Source organism: Sciurus vulgaris (genome assembly GCF_902686455.1).
Source record: "Sciurus vulgaris genome assembly, chromosome: 8".
NCBI lineage: Eukaryota > Metazoa > Chordata > Mammalia > Rodentia > Sciuridae > Sciurus > Sciurus vulgaris.
The window spans coordinates 131,050,669-131,069,682 of NC_136468.1; the positions used below are offsets into that span (position 1 = coordinate 131,050,669).

The 19,014-nt window shown below is 56.4% G+C and overlaps 1 protein-coding gene across 8 annotated transcripts in view; it reads left to right on the forward strand.

Annotated features, from left to right (window-relative positions):
- Positions 1-19,014, forward strand: part of KIAA1671 — a 143,617-nt gene that overhangs the window by 20,210 nt on the left and 104,393 nt on the right. Inside the window, exon 1 of one of the 8 annotated variants that reach the window (XM_079151243.1) lies at positions 3,449-4,007. The exons of the other annotated variants lie outside the window; for them this stretch is intronic. The gene's annotated coding sequence lies outside the window, so the exon portion shown is untranslated. Of the gene's footprint in view, positions 1-3,448; positions 4,008-19,014 lie in introns of those variants that run through there. 8 annotated transcript variants of the gene reach the window in all.

Below are 19,014 nucleotides of genomic sequence, written 5' to 3' on the forward strand. Positions count from 1 at the left end.
CTGCTGGCTGGACCCTCCCTGGCCGCCAGGCCGAGGGCGCGCCTGCGCTGTGCGCTCTGGGCAGGGGGCGGCGCGGAGCCCGGGAGGTAAATCTGGTGGCGGATCTGCGCTCTGGCTTCCTTCCTCTCGGGGAAGGCCCGGGTGGATGAATCACGTCCTGCCTTTGTGAGCCCACAGAATGTCAAGGCCGTGCTGCGGAGAGGCGCCCGCCCAGGGCATGTCAGGCTCGGGTTTGGGACGCCGGCGGGACTCTGGGCTCCCGAGGGATGACGCTCGTGGCTTCCCCGGCCGCATCTTCCCCTGGATCCCACAGGTGCCTTGGTCCCTCCGCCCACCTGCGCATGGCCAGCTGGGTGGTGGTGGCGCAGCTCTGGCGTGGGCGGGGCCCTGCGGTCTTCCCCCTCTGGTTGTTATTTGAGCACCTGTCACTGACCTCAGGAGCCAGGAACCGAGCATGGACAGGAGGACAAGGCCCCCAGCCCTGGGAGCACCAGACAGCGCAGGGGGTGACTCTCTTCTCCAAGGACCAGAGAGAACATTGTGACTTTTTGGAGCATAAACCCTGCACAGCTGATTTCCCGCATGGGGGCCAAGTATGCAGATGGGTCACAGCCCGGTGGAAGGCCCAGGGGCATCCTGGGCAAGTCGGGGGTCCCGCACCTTCTGCAGAGACCCCGCCTACAGGGCCGCCCCTCTGTCCGTCAGCCCCATTCCCTCCCACCTGCCCTGGTCCCCCGGCCCTGCCTCCTGGGCCCTCCTTCTGGAAGGTTCTTTCCCTGGCAGTTTGCATCTTTGCAGGTGTCAGCTCCAGTGTGGCTCCACCGAGAGTCCCCCTCTCTCGGCCCCCTGTCCCAGGCCCTGGGTCTGTTGTCCACTCTGGCTCGGTTTCACTCGCATGTGACTCTGCCTTCCAGATCTGACCCCTCCTTAGTCAGTCAGTTCAGCTGACACTGTTGGGTCGTCCCCGTGTCCCATGACTCTTAAGTGCCTGGCACACAGAAGGTGCTTAATTAATCCATAGTTCTGGAGTGCCCGATTCTGCTGAGGATGGACCTTGCTCTGCTTCCTGCTGTCCAAGCTCAGTCTCGGCTGCTGTAACCAGGGAGTTGGGGCTGCCAGGTCTTCAGGGTGGAAGATTCTGGACTGTAGTGCTGGCCAGGATGGGGGTGGGGGCGGGGGCATTAGCCAAGGCAGGATTGTGGGAGGAGGGATGACCCCAGCCACAGGAAAAGGAGGGTCCTGGGTGGGGAAGGAACTATTTGGGTGAGTTCCCAAGGCTTAGCAAGAGCTCCTGCGCCCCCTCTCCGCCGCTCCCCAAGAAAACACGCAGTATTGTCTTAGCTGCAGGGTTGGTGCTGGGGGGGCGGGGCCTTCTGCCAAGGGGCTCTTGTTTATTTGAGATTTGAACAGAAAAAGGCTGTCCTCTCAAAACCCCAGCTCCAGAAACTTCACTGGGGTTTCAGGGTCAGGGCAGAAGATGGCAGTGTTTTCTGGCTCTCTCTTAAACATTAAAACAATGAATTTTTTTTTTCTTTCCTGATGGAACATTATGTTCACCAAACAGCAGGAAGAACAGCGACCTCCCCGGAGCCCACCGCCCGGGAAGCACACGGGAGTGAGGTTCCGGCAGGGGAGTCCCGTGTCCCAGAGAAGCGTTTGTGTTTCCTGTAGCAGTGCCAATGCCTCCTGTTGTTTTGCTTTGCAAGATGCAGGTGCATGCAACTCTGCAGCTTCTTGTCACTTAGCACACAGCCATGAGCCAGTTGTAAGCTTGAGTTCTTCAGTGTGTGTGAACTCGGAACAACTGCAGAAAATGGCCAAAGAGCAGATCATTACAGTCTGTTTAAGAAATTCCTAATCATTGGACGTTTAGATTATTTCACATCTTGGTCCTTCTCTCTAGCTCTGTGTATCTGGCGTCCCTGGCTCACTGCCCTGAGGTCCTCTCCTCCCAAGGCCCTGGTGCCTCAGGACCTTTGCATATACCATTCCCGGCTGTTCCGCCTCTCGACCCTTCTTAACTCTTTCACCCTTATCACAGTTTGTTTTTAACCCTTTCTTGGGTTTCTTTTTGAGGTCTGCCTGTCTCTCCAACCCCAGACTGTGACCTGCCTGCCTGTCCTCTGTCCATTACCCAAACCTCCACATCCAGCTCAAGGCCTCAGGAGGGGACAGTGAGGGTTAGTTCCATGCCTCATAGAAGTTCATTCTTGAGTCGTGAAAACTGGGCTCAGCTTCCTTTACCTTCTCACTGGTTGAGTGTGGGGGGTGACCAGGGTTTATGATTCCCGTGCACAAAAAACTTTAGCCCCCACAAATAGGAGGAAGAGGTGAAAATGACCCCCAGGGACACTGGCCACCCCATCCAGTTCCTCCATGGCCATGCCACATTGCATGTGGATCTGCATAATGGCCGTGGTTACCATGGAGACCTGCAGATGCTGTTGCTGCCATGGGAACGGGGAGCTGCTCTTCCTGAGCCCTGACTGTGGTCCAGGTACCGTGCAAGCCCTCCAGAGCAGAACCCCAACCTGCTGTGACCTGCGCGTCCCAGGTGAGGACACTGGCCCAGAGCGATGGCAGTCGCAGGCGGCCGAGGCAGGAGAGGAGTCCAGGCCGGCGGGTTCTGGAGCCTGAGCCCCGGCCTCAGCCCCACCCCAGCCACGCTACCAGGCAACCCCTCACGCTCCCCATGACTCCACAGCCCCCCGGGACACACAGTTCCCAGCGTTGCAGGCCGTGCTGGCCAGAGAGCGTCCACACCGTCACCGTTCACTATCCATAGGCATCTCCCGCCTCAGCTCCCACCCATGTGGACACCTGGAAGCGCGTTCGGGCACCCCGCACTCACGTGTGCCTCCTGTTCTCCTGGCACGCTTCTGGACTGCCTCCAGCCCCAGCCCAGGGTGGACAGGTCACCCTGAGTGTCGAGCACGAGGCAGCAGGACTTGCCTGTCCCCGGGCAGACCTGGCCGTGCAGGTGGCCAGTGCTGGCCTTGGGCCCTGGCTGCAGGCCGGCCGGTATCTGTTCTCCCTCCTCGTCTGTGGGAGGGGACCGGGCTCCAGGGCGAGCCAGACGTCAAGCCAGGAGATTCAGGTCTCGCGGACAAGGTCATGAGCAGGGCCGGGCCCTAGTGCACAGGGCCTCCAGGCCGCGCCTGCCACCCAGGCCTCCTGGAGGACCCACCCTCTGAGCTGCAGGCTCACGGGCTTGGTTCCCGCTGGTCCTGCAGAGCTCAGCCTCTCGGGCTCTGGAATGTGACTGTCGTGTGACCGCAGACGAGGCCGTTCACCTCCACGAACCTCCGAGTCCTCCCCTCTCAAGGGGGCGAAGGAACAGTCAGACTTGCAGGCACCCAGCGACTGAGGAGCGGAGGAGGGCAGCTCGGCGCGGCTCATGCTGGATCAGGCCCCGAGACCCGTGCTCCTGGTGTGGGGACAAGGGCTCCCAGGCCCTCACCCCACCCCGCCTGGCATGTCCAGGGGCTGCCTGATGGCGCCTCCCTCTTTACAGGACATGATTCATGCCTGCGCTGGAAGAGGCTGCCCTCCTGCCCCACCGGGGCAGAGCTGGCCGCTCCCCAAGGAGACGTTCCAGGATGCCATTTGTGGGGTGTGGGGTGCTGCCTTTGGGGCGTGGGGCGGGGGCTGGAGCGCAGACCCCGTGGGAGCCGGGTGGCCCCTCGAGCTGGCTTCTTTGGCCTGGGTGTCTGCCGGGGGATAGGAACCTTCACTTGGCAGGGTGCCTAGGCGCTGGGCTTTCTCTGGGGGACAGGGTCAGTCTTGGACTGAGGGAACACACCTACTGTGTGCATTTAAGCTTTGCCTCTGTCGCTGCTGACTTGTGTAAGCTTTTCGACATCTTCCCCTGCTGGGCCTGACCTTGGCCCCTTCTTGTTCACGGCAGCATCCCCGGTTCCTAGGACAGCACCTGGCGCACAGTAGGAGAACAAGAAAAATTGGATCTGTACAAACACTGCATGTAAACAGTGCCAAGCTGTTTCCAGGTGCTCAGGAAACGTCTTGGCTCCTGTTCAAGACAGAGAGGATTCTCAGCCCATTCCACAGGCGAGCAAACTGAGGCTCAGAGACTCAGGAAGTGTGGCCTAGCTCCAGGACACAGGGCTTGGGTTTGGGCGTGTGCACCAGTGACCCCCTAGCTGAGGCTCTTCCAAGGCCCATGCCCACGTCCTCCTCCCCTCCTACCTGCCCAGCCAGCAGTTCTGGGTGCGAGGCCCGAGGATGCCTGACCCTGGCAGGTGGGCAGTAACTCCACCCCCCTGCTCAGGAAAGCAGATCACAGCTACAGGGAGGCAGGGTGAGAGGCCTGTCCCAGGAGTGCCTTGGATGCACCCTCCGACTGCCCTCTGCCCCCTGCAGACTCAGCCCTGCTGCTTTCCACTCCAGGGACACGCAGAAATTCTACTCCTTGCATGTTCAGTGCTTCTTTCCTGCCTTTTTTTGTCAGGGGTAGGTCCTGGGGATTGAACTCAGGGGCACTCGACCACCTCCCCAGCCCTATTTTGTATTTATTTAGAGAAAGGGTCTCCCTGAGTTACTTAGGGCCTCGCTGTTGTGGAGGCTGGCTTTGAACTGGCGATCCTCCCGCCTCGGCCTCCCGAGTTGCTGGGATGACAGGCGTGGGCCACCGTGCCTGGCTCTTTTCTGCCTAGTGACCTCATGACTTTCCCTTGTCCAGCTTCCTCCAGTCTCCTAGGTCGTGTGACTGGAAGGTCGCCTCCCCCAAGAAGCCTCTCTGGATTGCCTAATCTGCAGGGCCCCAGCATGATTCACGTCACAGACCTGCCCCCTCGCCTTCCTGGTCACACAGGGCCCCCTTGGCACCTTGGCAATTCCATCGCCCGGACCCCCCTCCACCAGGGAGGGGGTGTAAGCTCCACCTAAGCAGGATCCTTCATCACCAAAGCGGGTGTCCGCACACAGTAGGTCAGTAAACCTTCTGGATAAACTGGTAAAAGAGCTGCTTTTAAACTGCAGCAGGTGGAAGCCGCTGGGCCTCATCTGGCGATGTGGCTTGCAGACCCCTTTCCTGGTGGGCTGAGCCTCGCCCGCATCACGCCACCAGAGACTGTGTTCTGAGTCCGTCCATCCCGGTGAGTCGGCGCTCCGGGAAAGAGGGCTGTCGCAGGGAGGGCTCCCCCGAAGCCCAGCTGGTCAGGGCCAGGGCAGGGGGTCTGTTTGGGTGTGTGCTGAGCAGCGGGTCACCTCTGGGGACCCCGGGGGCTGACCTGAACAGTCCCACTGGGCGCCAGGGAGCTGGGTGGTTATCGTCAGCAGCAGAAGGAAAGTCACGCTCCGGCACAGAGGTCGTGGGCAGGACCAGTGGCTTTTGCTAGGACAGGGCAAGGTCTCCCCAGGGTGACGGACACACATGCACGCCACACCCCACCCAGGGCCTGGCTGGCTCCAGCGGGCAGAGGGCACCTGGGGCTCGGGTGAGCTGCCCCTCCCGAGTGCCCAGCGGCTGTGACCAGGGAGCCGCTTCCTGTTCCTGCCTCAGCTGCAATCTGGGCGGTTTGCAAGAAAGTGTCTCTTTGGGCAGAAGAGGATCTCAGGGCCCAGAGAGGGCATTTTCTTGGAGTCTCCTTCTGAAGGTGAATTTTATAATGGCCTGAGGTTCTGTCTGCTGAGCACCTGCTGTATACTCTCCAGATCTCCTTGCTGCATTTGGGACTGGGTGGAGTGGAGGACAAAGCTCCCCCGTTCCCCTTCTTTCTTGTCCCTTTCCTGCTCATGTGTGGAAGCTGGAGGACCTAACTGCCGGCTCCAGCCTCCCCAGTCTCTACATTATTAATAGTAAAACTTCTGCTGAGATTGCTAATCAATGCCCCAGGTGACCATTGGCATTGTGATAAGAACTTTGAAGCTGTGATCTCACTTAATCTGCAACTTGAGCATGCTAAGCACGTCCCTCGGTTTCATGTTATAGATGAGGAAGGCAGGGCTCAGAGAAGTGGAGTGAGTGGCCTAAGGTCACACAGCAGTGGGGGTGGAAATGGCTGACTCTGGAAGTCCATGCTCTGAATGGTCATACTGAGGGACACAGACAGGATGAGACAGGGGCTCCTGGCTACCAGCCCTGTGTGTCATGCCCCAACCCCAGCGTCCTCTGAGCTCTCAGTAACTGGTGATTATGCTGGGCAAGATTAGTGTTGGGGAGAAAGTAGAGCAGGTGGTGTTTACCTGCATTTAGGAGCTGGGACAGTGTTTTCAGTAGCAGGGCCAGACGGGACACATCCAGGGGAGAGCCCGCAGTGACTCATCAGGGACCTGACCCGTCTGTTTCCCGGGGGGCCACTCAGAGCTGCTGGCGGGGTGGGCTGTGCCCCTGGAGGCGCTTTCTGCCCTTTGGGACGCTCCAGAGCTGCTTCACTGGTGGCCGGGGAGCAAGGATGTTTTGCTGGGACCCTCCTGAGAATCTGAGAGAGCCCTGGAGCTTTAGCAAAGAGACAGCTGTGGGTTCTGCCCCAGATGCCTCGGGCCCTTGGCCAGAGCCCCTCAGCCTGGCCCGGGCACCCTGGGAGACAAGGATCCTGGTCTAACCTGTGCTTGTAATTTGTTCTGATTTCTTCCTGTGCTTGTTGATCCTGGGGGAAATTATTTCCTCCGTATAAAGTCCCCTAACCCTAATTATGTATATGAACCACAGTTTCTTTATCCATTCCTCTGTTGAAGTGCCACAGCTTATGTCCTGAGTTGAGTTGCTATGAACATCGATGTGGCTGCGTCACTAGCATGCCAATTTTAAGTCCTTTGAGTGTAGACCGAGGAGGGGATAGCTGGTCATTGGTGGTTCCGTGCTAAGTTCAAAACTCCTTCGGATCCCTTCTTTACTCTGATGTCTCCTGAGGAACAGAAGTTCCCTTAAGATCTGTGTCCCATGTTTTGTTCTAGACACTGGGTCATTTGACCTTGCTGAGGGGCAGTTCACTCCTGACCCAGAGTGGACAAGGTCAGGGAGGCGGTGACCGGGATCCTGCAGGCCAGGGAGAGGGTGGTGGCCTGGCCTGGGGTGGGGGACTGGCCCGGGTCTGCAGAGTGTTCACACAGAGACCGACTGCAGACTCAGAAACCGCTCTTGCTATCGTGTAAATTCAGACACTAGAACTCAGCGAGCGAATCGATTAAAAAGTGTCTTCTGCCAGTTGGCCAACCTCTCCTAGGCGGGGTCTTCTAGCACGTTCCCTGTACAGCCACGCCCTCTATTATATATGTTTATACTCACCCACGTGCAGCTATATAAGACAGGAAGCGGGGCCTTCGGTCCACATTACACCTAAACGTTTTAGAACTTCATTGTTATTTATTTATCTGGCCAGATAACACACTTGCAAAATTCAGCACGGGCAGTCCCCAGAGTGGGGACAGTGAAACAGTGTCTCTCCTGTCCTTCCGACCTCACCACCGCGAGCAAATGAACCCAAAACTTGATTTTAATTGTATTTTAATCTTTCCCCCCGGAACCCTTTGCAAGCGCCTTGATCTGAAAGTGTGAAAGATGTGCTGGTCATCCTGGGCGCCCACCACCTGTCAATCCGTGGCAAGGGGACCTCGGACAGGGGACCCGTGACCCCAGCCTGGCCCAGGGGATAGAGGCATTTCCTGCACGCCACCCGCCAGTGATTAGAGATGAGTGTTGGTGGTAGGAAGCTCCGTGTCCCTCAGTGTGGACCACAAATGTCACCGCGGCTTTGTCCCTGGAGCCTCCATTCTGCAGAAGATTCTTTAAGCCCAGGGCCTCTGCTTCCCCCATCCTGGCGTCCCCTGCGTTCTCCAGGGTGACCCGAGCAGTCACACACAGCTGCTCACAAAGGGGTAATTAGCGGTCAAGTTAAATACGCCTGGCGGGGCAGCCTCAGCCCCCGGCCGGGTCTGCCCGTCCAGAGGCGGAGAAGCCGAGGTGGGAGTTGGGACCCCTTCCTGCCAGGCCACGTCCGCTCTGGGCCTCAGTCTCTGCACCTGTGTGTGGCGCCTGCCCCAGGCTGTTCCAGAGGACAGGCCTGTGCCATCCAGTAAGGTCAGTGAGGCCGAGGCACCGAATTTAACATCCTATTTGATTTTAACCCAGTGACCTCTACATTTCCTTAGCGAGGTGGGAAGTTCAGGACCCCGTCCGCCTCACTGGATTTGCAGCTGTTCCTTGGACCCAAGGAGCAGGAGCCCATCACTCCGGCCTCTGGTGGCCCCAGGTCCAGGCAGGAGGACTCCCCCGGAGTCCTGCAGGCAGCCCCTCCTGGCCACCCAGGGAGCTTGCCCAGGAGGCCACCTGTGACCCCCAGCTGGAGGCCACCTGTGACCCCCAGCCGGAGGCCAGAAGTCTGAGATGGGTCAGCGCAGTTGCCTTCCTTCCGAGGCTTTAGGGGAGAATCCACTTCCCTGCCTTCTCTGACTTCTAGAAGGTTCCAGGGGGCTGCCATACTCCTTGGTTTGTGGCCCTGTGTCCCTCTGACCTGTTCCGTCGTCCTCTCTTCTGACTCTGCCCCTCTCACGTAATGTGGTGGCATCAGGCCTGCCCAGGGAATCCAGGGTCATCTCCCCATTCAAGAGCCCCAACCTGGTCACAGCGGAAGGTCCCTTTACCATGTCACACCCGTGGGTTTGGGGATGGGACCTGGACGTCTTCCCGGGAGTCTATCCTGTGGACAAGCTCTTCTTCCTGGGGACCTCGGACTTGCCTCCGCTGTCACCCGGCTCCAGTCACTGTGGCCACCAGACAAGGACAAGGACCTTCTGCCCCCAAGCCTGCTCTGAGCCCAGCGGGTCCCGTGCCAGGCAGCGAATGGCAAAGAACAGACCTCCGGAGTGAGGGGGTCGGCAGGTGGGGCGGGGCACGGGGCGGGGCCGCCGCCAAGCTGCTGCCTGGACCTGCGCTCAGTCCCGCGGCTCAGGCCTTTCCCGCGCCTGGTTTCGGGGATGCTGTGTTTGAGTTCCTGGGCACTTCGCCAAGCCGGGTCATCTGAGAGTTGGATGAAGGTGCAGCCCCCTGATTACTGCCCCTACCGAACTTCTCATCGGAGAGCTGCTCGTTTGCATCTTAAAAGTCCAGACAACAGTCCTCTCCAAATCCCACCCACCCTCTGTCCTGGAGGCTCCATAGTCGTTTGTTTTGTGGCTCATTTATCACTTGTGCCAAGTCTCCAGTGGTGTTTGGCATGCACTATCTCCTGTGGGTGTCCTTGAACTTGCTTATGAACCAAGAGGTAAACTGTTTGCTCAAAGGCACCACAGCTACTATGAAGTGTCACTTAGAAGACATTTTGTCCAATGACCCATTTGTACCAACTACCTGTGTCCATTAGGAAAGTGTTCTGCCTGCATATAATAGAACGCTTAACCAACTATAGCTTAAACAAGTACCATTTTTTTCTATTAAAAAAGAAAAACAGAGAAGAACAGTTTGGAGTTAGCACAATGACACAACCATGTCATCAAGGTCTTTTCCATGACCTTAAAAAATGCTGGCTTGTGGTCTTTTGGCCCCAAGGTGGTTGCCCTGACTCCAGACATCACATCCTTGTTCCAGGCAGGAGGAATGGGAGTTAGCCACCACAAACTGCATCTGCCTGTCTTAGCAGCAAAGCAAAAACCTCTCTAGAAGTCATCTCCATTTTCCCTTATGCTTTTTGTGTTTTGGTCACATCTGGTCACGTGGTCACCCTTAACTGCAAAGGAGGCTGAGAAAGCCAATGTCTCATTTAGGAAGGGGCGTTCCTGAGACCCTGGGTCTGAACCGTCAGCTCCATGGTGAACTCCCCTAGTTCAAACTAAACAGAAGAAAGAATTAAAAAAAAAACTGTACAAGTTTTTCCCACATCCACTCAACCCTTTAAACTTATCATTTTTTCAGAAGTTAAATAGATGTATTTCAAAAGGAACCTTAAAACAATCTCCACTGTAAACAGAAAACGATTGTCACTTGCCTTAAATAGAAAATAACAGTAAAAGTTAAACACAATGAAAACAGAACTGTGTTCGCCCTGGGCCGCTGCAGCGGCGACGGCCTGGGCCGGGGGTTTGAACACCTTACCTAAGGCAATGGACAGTGGGAGCCACTGATGATTTTAGAGGTGGAGAGTGACCCCCCTCCAACCTCACTAGTACTGGAGCTTTGTACCCAGACAACTCCTGAACCAACAGAAGCAACTTCCTTCAGAAATGTATTTGTACTCGGAAGAAACTGTTATTTTTTTCTGAAACATAACATGCACTTGCTTCTCGGGCTTTCTAAAGAGGGCGTGTCATGCTCACGTGTTTTCTCAGTCTAGCATTGTGCTCTGGGTCTTGTCGACCTGAGTTCTGGCTCTGCTCTGAATGTCGCTTCTGGGCCTGGGGTCTTCCCTCCTGGCCCATCAACCAGCGTCGGGCCGGGCTGGTCCCAGACCTGCTTGTCTCTGGGAGCTGTTGGAACTGCCCTGGGAAACCTCATCAGCTTGGTGGCTGTCTGGCCACGAAGCAAGACCAGCAGGGCTCCAAGTGAGGAGCAAGGGCTGCCAGGAGCTCTGGTTTATTGCTTTCCAGTCATTTTATTGGGCCAGCCCGAGGGCAGACCTGCAGAACCCTGACCACACAGCTTGAGTCGGCAGGGAACCCCCCCCCCCCCCGGGTGTGACTCTGCATGTCCCCAGAGCCCTGGAAGAGCTGTGCACCCTTTGAACCAGCCAGCCTGCTGCTGGGCAGGATTTACCTCGGGAAAATCATTTCATGTGGTTTTGCTTGCGGTGTTGGTTTCAGTGGTCAGCGACTGGAATGTGAGCCGTTCACCGATGTCCAGGGGTGCAGGACGGGTGACCTAAGGATGAGGTGTCCTTAGAGAGGTGTACCAGGGAAGCACCCGGATCTGCTGCAGAGAGCGCATAGCTCTCCACATGAACCACGTTCACGACGTCGTGAAATCAAGCCACGATGAAAAGTTTCCAAATAGTGCGCAGGATTCGATTCCACTTGGGTTTTAAGTGGAATTCTCAATGTAGGGGAGGAAGGTCCCATGCTGACCCTGGCTGCTGGCTCTGACGGTGGGGTTGGGGACTGTGAGAAGCACTTGCTCTTCTGTGGCTTTGGACTTTTCTGCAGTTCTCCCGCAAAGCACCCCAGGACACCCAGCAAAGGGGCAGGTGCAGTGGGACACAGCCAGAGTTTTGGATATTTGAAAGAGGACATAGCTCAAGACCTGGTCCCTAGCGGAATGGAAGACAGAGGCCTACAGGATGATTGGCGTCCCCTTTCAGGTCTGGGGACACTGGCCTGCTGCATCAGGAAGCCAGGTGGGGAGCATGCTGAGCAATGGGGGACCTGTCAGAGAAGCCCCTTATTCCTGTTTTGCATATGAGGACCCCCTAATCTGTTAAGATCCTCTAGTGAAAATCTTGGAAGGAGTCTCGTGGGGACTCTTCATAATTGTCAATAGAATTTTTTTTTTTTTAACCAGGGATTGAACTCAGGGGTGCTCAACCACTAAGCCACATCCTCAGCCCTTTTTTTTATAATTTATTTAGAGACAGGGTCTCACTGAATTGCTCAGGGCCTCCCTAAGTTGTTGAGGCTGGCTTTGAACTCGAGATCCTCCTGCCTCAGCCTCCCGAGCTGCTGGGATGACAGGCATGTGCCACTGCGCCTGGCTCAGTAAGGTTTATTTTAGCTTATTTTGATTGCATTTCCATTTTTTAAAAATGTATGGTTATCTTTTCCACCTTTCTCAACTCCTGATTCTCGTGACTTCTTTAGTGTGAAACAGTGTGTCCTTGGGTCTCAATTGTTTTGCACCTTCTTTTCAGATATATTAAGCAAACAAAAACCATTCAAAAGGAAAGAAGAGACTCCATGTCCTTGGAGAGCCCAGTTGTTCGGGGTCCCCCACCACCCCGTTTCCCACCACCCCGAGCAGGGTCTGCGGACTATCATAGTGAACACCATCTGGGCCCTGTGGATTCTGTGACCACTACTTAACTGTCACTAAGGCAGAGCCTTGGTGATACTAGATGACCATTGAAAGGCGTCAGGACAATGGCCATAGGTGCAGCTGTGCCAATAAAACTTTATTGACAAGAGCAGGCAGTGGATTGGGCTTTGCCTAGGGCTGGAGTTGGCCAACCCTGGATCTAGAGAAAAACAAGGGGAAAAGAGAAGCAGCTCCTTTAATGGCTTCAGCCAGTGGTCACCTTGTCCCAAAATAGCACGAATTGTAGGAAGGAACAAATCAGTGAGGATTGAAAAGGCGGATGTTTACCTGGAGGGAAGAGCATCCTGCTTCTCCTCCAGGTCAGCGGGGGTGCCTGCTAAGGTGACAGGGAGGCAGCTGGGGTCGCGCCTGGAGGGTCTGAAAGGCAAACCGGCCCCTTCAGGGCTCTGGGAAGACGCCGGCTGACCACTTTGAACCCAGCCCCTTTTCACAACCACAGACCTCCCTTTGGGTGGGTGGGTCCCACTCGCATGGAGTGGGCCGGGTAGGCCGGGGAGGTGCCCTCTGGCTGGACGTCGGGTGGACTGGACTTGAGTGCTTGCAGGCACTACAGGGCACAGCCGTGCTAAGATGGCTCTCAGGGACGGGGACACTGCCTGGGAGATGCTCTCACTGCGCGGTCCCCCAGGGGAGGGTTACTCTCCGGCCCCCCACACCCCTCCACTGAACCTCGGCGTCTCGGGGATCCTATCCCGGGAAGGTGAGGTGCAGGGCGGGCGAGGGGCAGCTGCAGGGAGAATAGCAGAGGTGAGGAGCCTCGGGTGGCTCCAGGTCCAAGGGCAGACTCTTCAAAGTGACAGGAGATCTGTGTCCCTCTGCCCGCGCAGCCTCCCATTTCTGAGGCCTGGAGAGAGGGAGGGAGGGTGGCTCTGCTCCTGCAGGGAAGTGTCTGGGGACCAGCGCGGGATCTGGCCCGGCCTCAGCAGAGGGAGGAGCTGAGGCCAGGCCAGGACCATCCAATTCCGAGACCAAATCCAGATCAGCGGCTGCAGGGCCTGGTGGAGCCAGGGCTCCGCCACCCAGAGGCGTGGGAAACGCTCCCCCTGGGAAAGTGGGACAGCAGGGATGGGGGCACAGTGCACAGGGGCGGCGCTCCGGAACCCCCAACTTGGGATGCGTCCGCTTAGGATGGAGCAAGAGCCGGGCGTGCTCGGGTAGAAGCCGCATTTTGAATTCTGGGTGTTTGCCCCTTTCCTGCGCTCGGATGTGCCCTGTGATATTCCCTCCCATCCGCGGTGGCTCCTGTCAGCCCCCCTGTCACCAGGGGAACAGCAGATGCGCTACAGTGTCCCACGGCATTTAGAAAGTTGCCTGCGCTATTCAACACAATGCTTATGTGAAACACTTTGCAGCCCGGCGCGGTGGTGCTGGCCTGTCCTTCCCTTGGCCTGGGAGGCTGAGGCAGGAGGATGGCCCATTGGAGGCCAGCCTCGGCAATTTATCAAGGCTCTGTCTCCAAATTAAAAAAAAATAAAAGCTACTGGGGATGTAGCTCAGTGGTAGAGCACCCCTGGGTTCAATTCCCAGCATGAAAAATAAAATAAATTCAAATAAAAAATAAAAAAGCACTGTATTAGATGGCTTTGCCCAACTGTGTGCTCTGGTAAGTTCCCTGAGCTTGTTTAAGGTGTGCCAGGCTGGGTTGTCCAGTGGTTAGGGTGTCAAGTGCATTTGGATAATATTTTCAGCTTCAGGATGGATTCATTGGGACCTGTCCCCATAAGTCCAGGAGCATCCAACCTGTGGATTCAGTAACCGCCATGGTGTTGTGAACTCTGAAATGTGCCCAGGGTAGTGAGTGTGGCTTTGTGTGGTTGTTACCAGGATGAAGAAGGAAGAGGATGAACTGATTGCTCCTCCAAACCTGGATGCTCTTGAGAATGGAGGGGTCTGAGCCAGGCTGCGTGGTCACCCGGCCACCCAGTTCAGACTCCCCGGGGCTATTTTTCTTTCACCAGATGCAACCCCGTCTCAGTGAGCAAGTCTTTGGAAACTGCGGCCACTTGGGCTTCCACAGCTGCAGGGTCCTCTCCTGCACGAAGGCCGCCCTACCCTCCTCCTCTAGGCTGTTCCAAACCCCGCTTCCTGCCCCCATCTGGGAGCTGTGATGGGGGGGTGCTTCTTTGCCCCCCACTCTGTTCCCAGTGGGAATGCGGCTCAGGACAGACCTGAGAAGGCCTGGGTCCCACAGGCTGGGCTCCCTTGGTGGTCAGGACTTCAGCCTGTGGAGCTGGGCATGGGGTGCACCCTGTCATCCCAGAGGCTGGGGAGGCTGAGGCAGGAGGATCGAGAGTTCAGAGCCAGCCTCGGCAAAAGTGAGGCCCTAAGCATCTCAGTGAGACCTGTCTCTAAATAAAATACAAAATAGGACTGAGATGTGGCTCAGGGGTTGAGTGACCCTGAGTTCAATCCCTGGTACCAAAAAAAAAAAAGCTTTGGATTTCTTTTTGGTGTGTGTGTGTGTGTGTGTGTGTGTGTGTGTGTGCGCACAAGTGTGTGTGCTCATGTGTGTGTTGATTTTAGTTTTTCAGTGTTGGGGATCAAGCTCAGGTCCTTGTGCATGTTTTGGGGGTCACTCTGCTCATACCCCCAGCCAGAGATTTTTTTTTAAATGTCTACTTGGGGACACTAAATACCTTCACATTGTTGCATGACAGCATTTGTCCACCTCCAGGACTTTCATGTCTTTTCATGCTGAAGCACTGTACCTGTTAAGCATTCCCTCTCTGATTTGTCTTCCTTTAGCCATTGGCAGCCACCGACCTGCTTTCTGTCTCCATGACTTTGCCTGTTCTAGATTCTTTACATAAGTGGAACCATGCACTCTTTGTTCTTTTGTGACCATTTGTCTCATGTAGCATGATGTCCTCAAGGTTCGTCCATGCTGGAGCAACTCTCAGGATTTCTTTCCTTTTTAGGGCTGTCTAATATTCCACCGTGTGGTTATCTGACATTTTGTTCATCTGTTAGATTGAGGTGGACAGTTGGGTTGTTTCCTCCTCTGGCTGTTGGGAATGAGGCTTGAACATCCATCTACAAATACCTGGTCAAATGCCTGTGTTCACTTTTTTTTTTTTTTGGATAGATGCCTAGGAGCAGAATTTTCAGATCCTACGTGTGGCTTTGGAGGAAATTCCCATACTATTGTCCGAGGCGACTTTGCCATTTTTACATTCCCACCAGCAAAATACGAGTTTCTCCACATCTGGGTCAGCCTCTCCTCTCCCTTCTCTTTTCATAGAGCCACCCCATCCGGTGTGACATGCCCTTCGCATCTGGTCCCCTAAAGAGCAGTGATTCTAGTGAAGCTAAGTGGACTCTGGAAATCCGAGGGTGGGCCCAGAGTGCCAGCCACGCCGTCCTCCGGCCCCAACCCTCACCTGTGAAACGGGGTTCCCCGTAGGACCTGCCGCTCCGGCTGCCGCTTCGCAGGGTGGAGCAATTCTTGTGAGGTGTCTGGCAGTCTGTGCTCCCAAAATAAAAGTTGTTTTATTCTATTTTTTTCTTTAATTTTTTCGTAGATGCTGATGACCTTTATTTTACTCATGTATTGATAGGCGGCGCTGAGGATCAAACCCAGTACCTCACACGCGCGAGGCAAGGGCTCCACCACTGAGCCGCAACCCTGGCCCCTCTGGTTTGTTTGTGGGTTTTGCGACGGCGTCCCAGGGTGCTGCCCAGGCTGGTCTCCAATTCCCGGGTCCGTGGGATCCTCCTGCCTCAGCCTCCCGCGTAGCGGGACCTCAGGCGCGGGCCACGGCGCCCGGCTGCACCTTGCAAAACGGCTGGTCCGAGACTTACAGAGCGATTTGAGTGCACAGCCGCATTCGTGGGAAGAAAGGGAGTTTCGACCTCGCGGAGAGCCCCCTCCAGGCCTCCCGCTCTTTCCTGTCCCTTCCCATCTGGACCTCTTCTCTTCCAAACCTTGGTCATTTGCATAAACACTTCATAGATGTAGGTGTCGAGGTCCAAGCCCAGAGAACCCCACCTGCCTGTCTGCCCGGTCCCCAGCTCCCGCAACACGTGCTGAGCCCAAGCCCCCTTCCTGGGTCAGCGACATTGACCTTTTCACAGAACGCCTGAGTCGTTCCTGTGGTTTCCTGTTGCAGCCGCCCTGACCCATCTCTGCTGATCCCAGCCCAGGTCTTGTCGTGGCTCTGCCTCTGCTCCAGGCTGGCTGGGGACCCGAGGGGTGGTCTGCCCGCCAGCCTGGGTTATTTCAAGTAGTGTCATCGCGGGGTGGAAGACCGGGGGCACCCTGTAGACCACATTGCGCTGGACATCTTCGTATATGCAGCTTTTCTTTTTGACGACTTCCGTAGGAGAACTTTCTAGAAATGGGATTACTGAGCTGAAGGTAGACAGGGATGAGGTGCACGGGGAGTCAGGAGGCCTGGGTTTCGACCTTGCCAGCCCTGTGAGGGGGACTGTGGTCTCTCAAGTGTCTTGTCCTCTTCTGGGGCAGCGTTGATGTAGGGACAACTCGCACTGTTGGCAGGATATTTTTTTTTCTTTTTTCCTTTTTTTTTAGGCCAGGGATTGACTCTAGGGGTCACTTAACCACTAAGCCACTCCCCAGCCCCCCACCCCACCCTCCTTTTTTTAAATTTAGAGACAGGGTCTAGCTAAATTGTGGAGGCTGGCTTCGAACTCGCGATCCTCCTGCCTCAGCCTCCTAAGCCGCTGGGATGACAGGCATGCGCCACTGCGCCCTGCTGTTGTCAGGATTAATGAGAGCAGGCGGGCTCAGGAAAGCATGGATTCAGAGAGATGTCAAGCACCAAGGGGACCCTGTCCCAGCCTGGGTGATCAGGAGAGGCTTCCTGGAGGAGGCAGGAAACGTAGGTGCATTGAGGCCAGCAGGCAGCGAGGAGGAACAGGGAGACTCCTTTCTCCTGCCTGGGCATCCCTGCCCATGTAGGGGAGCGAGCGGGAGAGAGAGATGGGGCGCCCTCTGTCCGAGCAGGGCTGCAGACAGAGGCAGGAAGGGTCAGATCTTGGGCCTCATGGAAGGAACCGGTCTTCATTTAGCGACAGTGGGAGACATGCGGGGGCTTTGAGCTGGGCGCGACGTCCTGGCCCTGGCGTTCTGGGGGATTGCTGGGCTGGCTGGAGAAGAGGCAGCAGGAGGCCCCGCCGAGATAGGCAGAGGTTCCTCCCCAGCCACTGATTGGAGTCCCCTCCTGCAAAGTCACTGGCCAAACATTCTCTACATTTTAGTCCAGTATGTTGTTACTGTGTTGTCTCCGTGTTCTTCCCGAAGGTCTTTCCGAAGATCAGGGCTTTCCATGTGTTAGGTTCACTGCCGCCATATCCCTGGCACCTGGTACATATTAGGTGCTCATTAATTGGGCACTGGAATGAGTGAATGAATGGGCAGATGGATGGATGGACAGATGAGGTAGGGCGGCGGCCGTGGGGACAGGGAAGAGGACGCACACGCGCCAGTGACATCTGACGTTTCCGCTGGGCCCCGTGCTTCTGGGGCCCGTGGGTGGACAGACCTCAAGTGTTCCTCCCGGTTCCTCCTGGAGGACGCACGCTGCCAATCTGCTCTTGGCCCGCTGCACTGTGTACCGCCTGGGCTGGGTCTGCAGATTCGGGGGCCAAGGTCATGTTCCGGAAGACGCTGAAAGGTGTCAGGACCGAACCACAGCCCGCACCAGATGGTGGCTTTCCCAGGAAGAAGCAGCAGCAGCCAGAGACGGGCTGCCTGAGTGGCTGGTGAGCTCCCGGAGCGGATTTGAGGGTGTAATTACCGAGACGCGACAGCAGCTGCTGGAATGAGTCAAGGCCCCCGGATCCAGGGTAAGAGCTGCCCAGACATTTGCTTCTGAATGGGAGCGTCTCTCGCGGGCCCCGGGGAGACCGAGCCCTGTGACTGCACCCCAGCACCAGTGCGCGGAGCCCCACGCCAGGAGAGTCAGGGATGAAGGCTTTGGAACGGTCACCTGTTGCTCAGCAACTCCCTCCACAGACAGACGGTGTCTCTGCACGAGACGGCAGGAAGTGGGAATTTCAAGCTTTGCAAATTAATTCGGAGAGATCAAACCTGTGGATCCTTCAGGCTGAGCCTCAGCAGAGAACCCACTGCTGATATCCTCTCTGTCCCTGTCGCCCACAGCCTCCTGACCCCCAGATGAGCACCTTGCTGCCTGTCCGCCCCATGCTGACCTCCGCGATAGTGAATATACATGATTAGCGTGTCCGGTGCACACACACGCATGCACATGCACAAAACCAGATCTGGCTCAGGCTGCCCCCCCCACCTTCGTCACGGAGCTCTTGGTCACCTGGCTTTGTCCACAGCCTTCCCTGAGGCATTTGCAGCAAGCCAGCGAGGCCACCCGGGAATAAATAGCAGCTGGCTCGAATGCGAGTGGGCTTCGGAAATGTTTTGGAAGAGACTAGCAGCTTTTAAATCAAACGCGACATATGCGATGCGTTGAAAGCAAGGTTTGAAAGCACAGACCTAAATGAGTTCCTCGCATTTTATAATAGATCGAGTGGAAACCCAGAAGGCGGGGTTTTTAGACTCGCTGGGGAAGGAGTCTGAACTGTCATTCGGCCATCTGCAGCGTCCTGGAGACTGAGGCTTTCCTCTGCATTGATTCGTTCTTTCCTGGACTTGGGTCGCCACCTCCGCAGGGGCCAAGGGTGTCCCCCAACCCTTAGCTTACTCTTGCATGTGGAGTGAAGATCCTGCCCTAGTAAATGTGCTTGCCCAGCCCTGACGAGTCCTGCTCAGTGCCTGAAGGTCCGCTGACAGCCTGGCTCCAGGTCGGAGGCCGGCAGAGAAGTCTGAGCTGTGGTCTGAGCCTATGTCCCTGTGTGAGGAAGAAGACGCCCCCAGGGAACAGGATGAGCACGTGCAAAGGCCCTGAGGAAGCATTTGAGGACTTCCAAGGGGTGCCTTGTATAAAGGCAGAACAGAAGCAAGAGCTCCCACATTAGGTTGGGGGCACTGGTTGGGACCACCTTTCCAGATCTGGGCAGCTCACCCTCTTACTCCTGTGCTTCCTTCTGATCTCTGATAA